The following is a 12,984-nucleotide window of genomic DNA, read 5'->3' on the forward strand; positions in this document are numbered from 1 at the left end:
GATCAGTGACAAGTATGTATGCATCCGTGATGGTGGCTTATATGCCGCATTTATTGACTTCTCCACGGCGTTTGACAAAGTGGACCGCCCATCACTGTGGAGAAAATTGGCGGCATTGGGTATGCCAGGATACTTACTTGCATTGGTTCGATCTCTGCATATGAACACATGGTGTAAGGTGCTACAAGGCGGCGAAGAGGGTCTCACTTCATCCATCCCCTCCCAGAATGGCCTTAAACAAGGGTGTATACTGGCGCCTATATTGTTTTCTTTATATATGGCCGACCTCCCAACTTTTATCTCATCTTGTGAGGGAGTGGCACCGAAAATTGGAGGGTCTGCTATATCTATCCTAATGTACGCAGACGATATTCTTGTCTTGGATTTGACCCCGAAGGGTTTATCTAACCGTCTGCTTGCATTGAATGAATTTGCTGTAGCACACCATATGAAAATTAATACATCAAAAAGTAAAATCATGTGTATCTTTGGTAAGAGAAAATGCAGATCTAGCAATTATAAGTGGTTTATTGGGGGGCAAAAACTCGACGTGGTTAAAACTTACCCTTTTTTAGGCAAAATAATATCAGCGAATCTTAGTGAGATTCCCCATATCGAACATAACTCTCGCAAAGCATTGACCCATGGTATGGGGTTATGTTCGTTATATAATGCCACTGGGAAGAGACACTTCTCACTCTTTCTGGAAGTTTTTAAAGCAAAAGTGCCAGCTACTCTATTATATGGAATTGAATTAGTGGAGCTGAAATATTGGGGATTCCTTCAAAAAATGGAAGGACGGGTACTTCGGAAAATTACATCGCTTAGTAATGCATGTTCTACTTCTTCATGCAGATTAGAATTCGGACTCCGAAGTTGTTGGACACAGGGACTGGTGGCCCTGGTAAGATGGGTAGCATGCTTGGCTAGAGGAAAACCTGGTACCCTAAGAGAACTTATTAAACAGGAGTTACTGGGTAATCTTAATGATTTTTCCTCTCTATTAAAAATTTTTAGGAAAGCTGTGGCCCTGTTCGAGTTGGATGAGAGTACCCTATTTTTACTTACTCCCTCTGAACTTAAAGCTTCATTAAAAAGAGCATCGTGGGAGCTATGTTATAAGCTGGATACCCTTGCCCAACCCAGATTATATGACAGGGAACCTCTGCTAGAAACATACACCCCCAAGCTGGCCCAACAATATTTGACCTGGAATATTCCTCATGGAGTCCGTAGGTTATGGTACCTCCTACGACATGATTTGCTTCCTCTTAATTCACTCTTAGCAAAGTGGTACGGGGGTTCCCCTATATGTAACTTTTGTAATGTCGCTGTACAAGATCGTAACCACGTCTTGTTTATCTGTCCTGCTTTACGCTCCTTGCGATTTAAGTGGATTAAACCTATTTGTTTACAATTGGGAATTGCAAATGCTAAATTGTTTTTACATGCTCTCTACTGCCCTCCTAATGAACTGTTTTGTTGTAGAATTTTTAAATTTTTTAAAGGGTTCTTAAATATTTATTGAGGTTGCTGGGATGTTGCCGTGGTTCACTTTAAGAGCTGATAACTGTAGTGTTTTGTTCTTTTGTCATTAATTTAGTATGTTTATATATCCCTTTTTTCTTTTGTCTGTTCCTATTGTATTATGGTGTGTTTAATTTTTATGTGGCCCTCATCGAGAGCCAAAACATAATAAATTTTGACTTTGACTTTGAAAGTTTCTTTGCTGTCACTAGGGCTCAGGCCAAGAGATAAGCCACTGAAGGAGACCTGGATCCTGAAAGAATGGACCAGCCAGCTCCCAAGAAAAGCAGCAGGAAGGGTAAAGGTTTAACCTCGTCACAGACTTCAAGTGAGGATCAGTTACCCGAGGGAGATGATCTCAGTACCTGGGAAGGAACTGTCCCAGAGGAGCTTAGGCCTGACAAGGAAAAGCAGCTGGGAGCAGGGAGCCCTTCCAGGGAACCGTTGGGTCTGGAACAGAAGGCCTGCCCCTCTCTTAAACAGCTCAGACAGCAAGCTGCTGCTGAGGAAGTAGGGACTGTCAGTGGATCCTATAGGGCTTATCAGAAAGATGTGTTTCTATATTATGAAAGTAGAACCCCAAGGCTGGTGCCACCAGGAGGTAGGTCATACCTCAGAGGTACAGGAGATGCCCATTCAGCCTAGCACATGACCTTCCCCTTGTAGTACAGTACATCTTGGCCAACGTAAGACTTGGGACATGCTTGTTCCTCACATTCACTGGCCCCACATGTCTGAAGATACCAAGGAGTTTTGTCGTTCCTGTGTCACCTGCCAAGCCAATGGTAAGCCAGGTGGCCCTACAAAGGCCCCTTAATCTAACTACTAGTGGTTGAGGTTCCCTTTGAGAGGGTAGGGATAGACAATATATGTCCCTAACACCCTCCAACAGCATGTGGACACAGTTACATCCTAGTGGTGGTGTACCATGCCACAAGATATCCAGAGGCCATTCCCTTTAGGACCAATACAGCGCCTGCAGTGACTAGGGCCCTTCTGGGAATTATTTCCAGAGATGGGTTTCTTAAGGAGGTATTGTCAGACAGAGGTACTAACTTCATGTCTAGCAACATCACTGCTTTGTGGAAAGAGTGTGATTGGCCTGAAACCTTAGGTTGACAGCGCTGACATGGGCTTGCTCATGGCTGCTGATGAAGGACAGGAGGAAGATAGTGACCCTTTCCCTGATCTCCTCTCTCAGGACCCTGTTGATGGATCAGCTGAAGCAGTCATCTTGGCAGACAGCCTCACTGGTCAACAGCAAGCTGATTATAGATAAGGTCTTAATCAGTTTCCTGGTCTCTTTTCTCAGACACCAAATCAAACAAACTGGTGTACCCATAAAGTGGGCACAGGTGACAACCTGCCTGTAAGGAGCAAAATATACTGACAGCTTGACCATGTCAGAGATTGCATCAAGACTGATGTCCAAAAGATGCTAGACTTTGGGGTCATTGAGTCTTCAGATAGTCCTTGGGCTAGTCCTGGGCCATTTTGTAGGTGGAGGCCATGTTTAACTATTAGAGAGCAAAACTCAGACCATTATGGACTGGACTGCTCCCACTACTTAAACTCAGGTCATAGCTTTCTTGGGCCAGACTGGGTACTACAGAAAATGTCTTATGTGTTATGGATCAATAGTGACACCCTAGAATGATCTCACCTCGAAGAAAATGCCCAAGAAAGTTCAGTGACAGTTAGCTGCCAGAAGGCATTTGATGACCTGAAGCTAATCATGTGCTCTGTTCCAATTCTGCAAAGTCCTGACTACTCCAAACCATTCACTGTCCAGGCACATTCTTCTGCGATAGGGATAGGTGCAGGGTTGTCACAACTTAAAGTAGAGGGCCAGGATCAACCAATGGCTTTTATCAGCAGAAGGTTGACCCCTGGGGAAAAGCGTTGGTCAGCTATTGAGAGGGAGGTCTTTACTGTGAACTGGGCCCTAAAGAAGGTGAGAAAATACCTGTTTGGCACTTACTTCATTGTTTAGACGGACCAAAAGCCCCTCTTATGGCTTAAACAAATGAAGGGTAAAAACCCCAAACTTTTGAGGTGGTCCATTTACCTTCAGGTAAGGGACTTTTCAGTGGAACATATACATTGGAGTAACCAAGAAAACGCAGATGGACTTTCCAGATATTTCTACTTAGAAAATGAAGACTCCCTTTCCAAGGAGGCAAGATGGCGTCCGCCGCGTGGACGTGTGAGTGAGGAGCTCCCTGTTTTGAACTCGGCACACCTCTTCATGTAGATTCTGCTGTCTGGCTGTCCGTTCTCCTTGGTGGCGGCTGGAGGATAAGAGGATATGCGGGAGAGAGCGTGGGATTAAAAAACACCGGCACCGGCGAAGCTGATCGTCTTAACGCCCGTGAATCTGTGCATTCACTTGAATGCCGGAGCCGGCGGGCAGGGAGTGACGTGACCGGCAAACGGGCAAGCCATTGCTGAGAACACCCGGGGCTGCAGCGGCCGTAGCCGCGGGGTGAGAGCTGGAGAGAGCTGCTCGAAGCTATGGCGACCGCCGAGATGTGGAGGCGAGCGGCAACATTGCGGTAACATTGTATCTGGAAAAGCGGCTGACTGACTGGGGGAAAGCGCAGGAGGCAGGCGGCTTGCTACCGTATTACACTGTGTGCTGGCTCTGACAATGCACCGACTGCACCTGGGGTTATTACAAGTGGGAGCGACCTCGAGAAATTCATTGGGATTTAATTTTGGCGTGGACAGTAAGCATACTTCATAAAATTTAATACTGGATGTAGGAATATTTTTGAAAACGGTGAAGTTGGACTATTAGGCTCTACTTATCTAGCGGGAAAAAAATTTGATACTTGATAAATATTTTGTTAAAAGAACCTGGCCACTGACCTTTTGAGTGCCTGGCTGGTATGGTGTTTTGGATTGGGATTCATTGATTTAATTATAGTACAACAAAACAACTTGCTGGGATCTGCTATGCCACCTAAGGCAGCCCGTGGTGGGAAAACTAGATCTGTGGGGGAGGGAGCAGTTGGCACGCGCGCAGCACTTGCTGCAAAAAAAAAAAAGAAATGCAGGGTGTTCAAGACTCTGGGAGTGTCAGCCATGGAAAGGATGCAACATCGGGCCACCCTAAGATACCCCAAATGTTTCAGCCGACTAGAGGGCTGCAGAAAAGTAATACTGTGACTTCCAAATCTAGCATAGAAACTGGTGTAAGTGGCAATGGTGGAGGCATGGAGCAGGATGACTCATCGCAGCTATCTTCAGACGTACCCATACCGGCATCTGCAGCGCTTAGTATTCCGGTCGAAGTTGAAGCTGAGTTTAATACTGCAGAGGCAACAGAGGATGTTGAAGGCGTGGCCAGTGAAGAAGAAACTCAAGAGCCGCCAAGCAGCAAGGATGGCGAATTTTATTCGCTATCGGAACAGTCGGAAGGATCAGATATGGAAGAAGTTTCACTTCCAGAAGAAGGAGACGGGGAAAATACCCTAACTGTGCTGGAGGGTAGTCTCTGCAAAAATATACTCTCTACGGACATCTCTGTTCAAGCCTCTACTATTCGGAAGAAGGACAAGGGAGATAGCGCAGATTTAACTATAACCACTACTGAGACGACCGATCGCGATCTCTTTGTGGGTACGCAGGCACTGGAGAGGCTAGATCTTTCAGGCCAAGCTAGCGGGGGTGCTGATGCACATGAATATAGCCAAACGCTTAATCCAGTATCACTGGAGGAAATCTATAGGTCTATCAACGACCACCGGCTGGAGGCTCGAGCGGAACACCTAAAGACACATACTGCTTGTAGAAAGCTACAAAATACCGTTCGACGCTTGGCAAAAACCTGCAATGATTTTACGGATAGAATGACAGAGGCGGAGGCGCGCCTATCATCACTGGAAGATCAGATGGTGTCCCAAACAGCTGATGTTGCTGAATTAAGGCACACAAAGAGGATGTGCAGGATAAGATTGCCGAATTGGAAAATCGCCTTCGCCGTAACAATCTACGTTTACTTGGTGTCCCGGAAGGTCTTGAGGGACAGGATGTGTGCAAATTTGTTGCAGAATTATTTGAGGAAGCGCTCCCGGAAGTTACTGAATGGAATTGGCAACGTGAGATACAACAGGCCCATAGATTTCCTTTCCGGCAGCGATCACCAAGAAGCGGCCAAGCAAGCCCACCACAGCCACGGGCTATTTTGATTTCCTTGAACAACTTTCAGGCAAGACAGGTATTATATGATATGGCTAGGCCTGATAGGATGAAAACTGGGAAAAATATACAGTTTTTTGTTCGGCCAGACTTTTGTCATTCTACTGTTGAAAAACGGTGGAAACTACGTCAGCTGATTGAACCCTTACAAGCTAAAGACCTACAAGTTCTTTTATTGCAACCTGCCACCTTAAAACTTGTTAATAAGGTGCAAAGTCGTTTCTTTACTTCAGAGGCTGCTGCGAAAGAGTATATGCATACTCTTCCTTGATGGACTGACATATTGGTTAGACTGTTTGTGATTCTACACCGTTTTCTCTTTTTTTCTTTTCTTTGTATTTGTCTCTTTTCTGCTTTACTATTGGAGGACTTTGACTAATTTTGTTTATATTAAGATAAGAGACAAAGGTTGATACATTCTGATTAGGTGAGCCGAGCAGCATGGGAACCACTCACCGAGCATCACAAGGGCCTTAAGCCCTATTGCCATAGTTAAGGGGGAGGGGCTCACTTTGGGAGGGTGGGGGGGTTTGCGGTCGTGGTGTTAGGGTGGGTTGGGGGCACTGGGGCTTTGGTGGGCATGGGGGGTGAAAGGGCTTGCTGGGGAAAACATTGAAAAATCTCAGTTCATAGCATCTGCTTTAATTATGCTGGAGCAAAGCTAAATTTCTGTTTATTCATTAACGACTTGCAAATTACCTGGTCCGATGGCAGCTAGGAAGCTACGAATTTGCTCTTTTAATGTGGTCTTAATAATGCTCTGAAAAGAAAACGGGTTACCAATGAATTACGTTTAATTAATCCTGATATTCTTTGTCTACAGGAAACCCACATTCCCTGGTCTAATTACAAGGTTTTATTAGAATTGGGTTTTTCTGTACTAGCAGTGTCTAAACAATCTACTATAAATAGGGGGGTAGCTACAATGGGCAGCCGAGCTGTAGTAGGAACGGGTAGGATACGGGTTGATAATTTTGGACGGTGGGCGATCAGTGAGTGTAATATAGGGGCCACCAAAGTTACAATATGTACAGTGTATGGGTCTAATCTTGATGAGGCAGACATTTTTTAGTTCCTGAATGTGGAGCTCGCACAGTGGCCAATGCCATTGTTATTACTTGGTGATTTTAATATACACGGAGACATCCATACATGGGGATTTCATCCTCAGGGATATCAAGGTCGTACGCCGAAGGTATATCGGGCATTATATCAGCTGATATCCCAACATGGACTAGTGGATGGGTGGTCCAAGATAAACCCGGGCAATCCAGGATACACTTTTTTTTCTTCTCCCCATTCTAAATTTGTGAGGTTGGACTATATTTTTTTACCCCGATTTTTAACTGCTGGCGCAAAGATGCAAGTTACGCCTCGAATTACTTCTGACCATAGCCCAGTAGTTTTAGATGTGATCTGTTTGCAGTCGGTAAGTGTAATACGAACATTCACGTTCAACAAAAAACTTATTAGTGACAAGGAATTTATAACTCACATTAAGTTATGGGCTAGGCAGTATCTAGAATTTAATAGAGGCACTGCTAGCCAACCGATGGTGTGGGATTCTTTTAAAGCGGGTGTTACGGGGGAAACATGTAGCTATGGCTGGGCTAAACAAAAAGCACAGAAAACTACGATAGCAGGGTTGATCGAGGAACTTAGAGTGGCAGAGAGTGAACTTATGTTGGTAATCCAGTCTAATGCAGACTCCCAAGCTGCACAAACTTAGGTTGCTAGTTGTAAAGCTAGGATTAATGGGGTTTGGAGTCAAGATATTGCTGCGCAGTATAATGCTTATAAAAATGAAAGATATGAATATGGTGAGGCAACGGGCAGATGTTTGGCTCAAAGAATGCGGGGCAAGCAGGCGTTTCAACGTATTGATATGTTGGAGAATGATAGAGGGGAACTGGTTGAAACTATGGATGGTATCATGTAGGTTTTTCGTATATATTATAAAGAACTATACACCGAAGACTTAATTGCTCAAGATCAAATAGAAACTTATCTTCAGGATTTTGACTTTTGTAAACTCGGGCCATCTGAAAGGGAAATACTTGAGGCTCCAATTACTATGCAAGAATTGCAACTCGCAGTAGAAGAGTTAGCGCTAGGGAAGGCATCTGGCCCGGATAAACTCCCTCTGGAGGTTTATCGGTTATTATTTAGCGTTATTAAGGAAGATATGCTTGCTACTTTTATTATGGCTCAACGTGGCAACCCGCCGGTGTCCTGGGACGATGCCAATATTGTCGTTTAAAAAAAAAAGACAAGCCTCCTCGATTGCCGGGGTCATACAGGCCCATATCATTAATTAATGCTGATGCAAAAGTCTACTCTAAAATACTGGCTACTCGGTTGGTGCAAGTTATCCCAATGCTTGTATCTTGTCATCAGCATGGGTTTCTTCCAGGAAGAAGTACGGTAAACCATCTTCATCGGGTATTAGCAGTAATAGACTATGCAACTGCACTTCAAAAGAACCTTGGTATTATTTTTCTGGATGCGGAAAAAGCATTTGACCGTGTTACGTGGTTGTTTTTATGGGTCACAATGCGTAAAATGGGGTTTGGTCCCTTGTTTTTGCAGGCTTTACAAACTATGTACAGGAGCCCTCGGGCTAAAATATGTACTATGGGACAAGAGTCATCGTTTGTCTATATCACCCGGGGAACGCGACAGCGCTGCCCTTGCTCTCCCCTGCTCTTCGCTATTTATATAGAGCCACTATTACAACTATTGGAATCTACCAATTTAATCCAATCAATGTTGTAGGTGAACACAAAGTGCGCGTCCTCGCGTATGCTGACGACATTGCGGTCGTGACATCGGACCCTGAGTCAGCATTAAGGGAGGTCGAATGTTTGACGCAAGTATTTGGACAGGTTGCTGGGTATAAATTGAATATCTCTAAAACCCAAGTTATTTGTACGACGGGGCTGTGTTCGAGTGAGTCACGAGTAGCGAAAGAGGTCAAATAGTTGGGGATTAAAATTAGGATGTCTATTCAGGAGATAATTGATGTAAATTGGAATGACATAATAAGGGCTGTTAAAAGCTAGTTAGAAAAGTTAGAATGCTTACACCTGTCAATGGTTGGACGACGTATTGTGTTAAAGATGTGTATTCTCCCCAAAGTGTTATATTACTTTCGAACGGTTCCCTTAGAGCTGTCAAGGGCACAATTAACGCAGCTTCAAGGCATTACGGAAAGGTTTATTTGGGGATGGAGGAAACCCCGCCGTGCTTCAAAATATATGACGTTACCATTGGTACGTGGCGGATGGGCGGTCCCTAATTTTATCTTATAATATTTAGTATGCCTTATACAAAATGCGAGGTACATGGTAATTGAGGGAGCTACACGGCAGTTTGAGTCACCTAATATCTACCAGATGACACTGGGTAATCAGGCATGTGAAGCCTTGTTGAAGTTCTATGAGCCAAGTTATTTCAAACGTACTAGATTTAAAATTATGACTGCAGCCTACAAAGGGTGGAAGTGGCTTCGGAAAATTCTGGGTATTCAACGGTTCAATTTCTATACACCTCTTGACTCCCGGGCCATATGACCGCTTATATTTTGGGATACAAAGATGCGAACTTGGAGAGATAAAGGGGTCCGTCATTTAGGGGATTTCTTTAAGGATGGTGCACTGGTTTCATTTATGGATTTAATGGAAATATATGCAATTACGAAGAATGATTTTTTTAAATACTTACAATTACGGGATTATTTATATAAGCAATGTCGACCACAGGGTATTGTTAACATTGAATTTATTGAAGCTCTCTCAAAAGGGGCTAAGATTGGGGCCTTATATGAAATTTTAATTTTAAAACAACCGGACGATATTGAAATGCATGATGTGAAATGGCAAAATCGACTGGGTAGCTCTGGGCCATTTTTGCAAGAATCGATTAATATGGCGGTAGCAGTAGTTTTGTCAGCAAATTTACATGCTCAACATTATAAAACTGTGTTTAATTTATACTATACGCCAGTTAAAATGATGAAGTGGGGCGATATGCATGATGGTAAATGTTTTAGATGTCAAATGGACGAAGCAGATATTGTCCATGTATTTTATGATTGCAATGCACCCTCTCAATTTTTTCTACGTATTGAGCAATTTCTGTCTGCAACAACAAAGGTGCAATGTTACATTAGTCGTGAATTGCTGCTTTTTGGGGTTGATTCGGACATGGATAGTACACAGAATTGTTATCCCCACCGATATTTTATTTTTATGGCAATGGCGGTAGCCAGGCTATGTATTGCTACAATGTGGCTGAAACCAGATGCCCCGGTCTTTGAAATGTGGAGAGCAAAATTCTATAATGTGTTCCATCTAGAATTTAATTTATATCGTATCAAGTCTGTGAGGAAAAAACAACTAGGGCTGGAGATACGGCAACCAATGCTTCAACATTTGGAACTTTCATTATGAATGTATGGTTTATGATGTGTACTTTATTATTATTTTCAATTTTGTTGCTTTCTTTGTGTATGCTAAGAACTGAACAATAAATAAAAATAAATAAATAAATAAAATGAAGACTCAACTGTGCATGGTTGGTCTCATATCCCTACGTTTGTGAGGAGGGGTTGTGTAGGAAAGTAGGATCTGCGATCACCTGTATTGGGCTGGGGTGGTAGCACTTTCCAGCGCCACCAGACTGCATTGAAGGGCAGAAATGGTTCCCCCCTTGCATACTCTGGTTTGAGCCAGCTCAGGAACCCTTGGTTTTCACTCTGGCATGTAACTGGACAAAGGACATGGGAGTATACTCCCCTCTGTCCAGCCCCTCTTCTGGGAGGGATCCCGGAGTCGTTCCAACCTTTTCTTTGGTTATTTAAGGGTTCCCCTGTGGGTGGGTGCTCAGATTCGTCTTGGAACTATACTGACCCCTGAAACCAAGACAATTGTGTACTGCCTGGACACTTGGACCTCGTTGGACTTTGACTGAACAGAGACTGCAACACCGAAGACTGCTGCTGCTCCTGGTTTTCCAGGACCAACAGCAGGAGAGTCGGAGCATGTTCCAAGCCAGCAGAGGGGCCTATTGAAGCAAGAGAAGACCCTCTGGAGGACCCACAGGCCAAAGGCACAGGAGTCACATAAGGACCTCAAGCAGCTCGCCAAAGATGGGCCTCAAGCGGCCCGAAGGCCGGAGGCACAGGAGTCACAAGGGGACCTCAAGCAGCTCGCCAAAGATGAAGGTCCACAGTGCAGAGGATGTGGTGAGGGCCCAGATCTTGGAAGAAAGATGCTGGAGCGCAGAGCCAACAAGCCTTGGCAACAGCAAGTCAACATGGTGCATAGGGGTTCAGTCCCAGCAGTTCCGAAGAGAGATACTGACCTCAAAATTTCATAGAGGACAGGTCAGGCCTCGAACGAGTTGCAGAACCACCACCTGGGTTTCTGTGTCTCGGGAAGTTCATAGGACATCAGGAGCAGCAGACCGGTCTGCTTTGTTGCCGTTCCTGCAGATGCAGGGGAGTGACCCCTTCTCTCCAAAGGTGATTTCTTCGAGTGTCCTCAAAGAACCTGGTTGAAGCACACACAGAGGACGAAGAAAACTTGAACAGCGAGACCAAGAGCAGCAGGAGTCTTCCTTGATACAGACTCAGTTCCAATCGAAGTCCAGCAAAGTCCAAGTGGGGAGAGAATGTGGCCTAACTGCTAGGGTGGTTGACCTCGGAGCTGGGGAACCAGGTTCGAGTCTCGGTAGGGACGCTCAACATTGTGATTACGGGCAAATCACTTTATCTCCCCGTGCCTAACAAAATGAATGTGGCCGTATTTAATGTAAATGGTGCTCATGTAAAGTTTTTTGATACCTTTGGGTCTAGTTGGCACAACATAATAAGACTCCACCAAAACAAAAAAAAATTCATTGAAGAGTGATGTAGTTTTAGGGTTGAGTCTTGTCCCTCGACGAATCGGAGGACCCACCCACAAGAAAGCCCTTAAATACCCTAACGAAAGAGTTGGAATTACTCGGGGGTCCCTCTAGGAGGAGGGGCTGGATAGAGGGGAGCATACTCCTAAGTCATGTGTCCAGTCTTGCACCAGGGCAGGAGGCAAGGGATACCTGAACTGTCTCAAACTGGAATATGCCAGTGGAATATGACAAAATGTGCCCTTCAAAGCAGTCTTGTGGTGCTGGCAAGCGCCCCCACCCTCAGCCCAATACACAATGTCCTGTCTGGGAGGTGATCATCCCCCCACCCCCCGTGACAAGAAACCTATTTTTCTACCTTCCCCTGCTCATGTTCAGCAGCAGGAGTAGGGCAGAATTGTGTCTGTGGTTGGCAAGAGTTCTAGCTTGTTTGTAGACCCGGAAAGTCTGATACCGGGAGTACCCTGAGGAGCCCCCAGTACACCGGATCATACTTCCAATACTGGAATTGGTGTTGGAGTATGATTGTAACATGTTTGATACCAAACACAACCGGGTTCGGTGCAGCCACTATATAGTTAGACATCTCGTAATGACGAATGTTCACCAAATGTATTAAAATGGCTGACTGCACTTACAAATCCTGGAGAATCGACTCAGAGGTTTGCAACTAAGCACCATGCCCTCAGAACTGAAGAGCCTGCTATATGTGTGACTTATAGGTTTTAAGTGCAGGGACCTCAGAAATAAGGAAACATATCTGATGTTAGAGGTGCAAGCACCAACTCACACAGGCTGCAATGTCAAGCCTGCAGTCAGAGTTTAAGTGAACTCCCAGGGTTGGCACAATACATGCAACAGCCCATGGGAGATCCCTGGTGTACCTATGTCCTGGGTACCTTAGTACCATATGTTAGGGACTTACCATGGTCAATTTAGGGGATACGGCACAGTTGCTGGGGTCCTGATTAGGAGGATCCCAGCAGACTAGATCAAAAACACACTGACACCAAGCAAAAAGCGGGGGCAACCATGAAAGCAAATCCTAATTTCCTACACAACCCCCCCTCCCACAAACGTAAGGAGATTATGCTAACCTTGCGCAGTTGAGTCTTCATTTTCCAAGTGGAAATATCTGGAGAGTCCATCTGCATTGGGGACTAATCCAGCCTCCTACACACGCCTCATGAGTACATACCAGAACCTTCTACTCAATCAAAGCAGAGAATTCTGCGTCACACTACACATGGCAATCAAAGAAATGTCTAGCTGTAAAACACACCAAACAAAGGCATATCCGCCTTGCATACCCAACTTAAATGACTACACATTCAACAAAGAACTAAC

The 12,984-nt window shown here is 44.7% G+C and overlaps 1 protein-coding gene across 8 annotated transcripts in view; it reads right to left on the bottom strand.

Moving 5' to 3' along the window:
- The window catches only part of LOC144816669 (equilibrative nucleobase transporter 1-like), a 475,323-nt gene that overhangs the window by 351,689 nt on the left and 110,650 nt on the right, over positions 1 to 12,984 (bottom strand). The window lies entirely within an intron of this gene.

The sequence above is a fragment of the Lissotriton helveticus genome, chromosome 1_1, assembly GCF_964261635.1.
Source record: "Lissotriton helveticus chromosome 1_1, aLisHel1.1, whole genome shotgun sequence".
Lineage (NCBI taxonomy): Eukaryota > Metazoa > Chordata > Amphibia > Caudata > Salamandridae > Lissotriton > Lissotriton helveticus.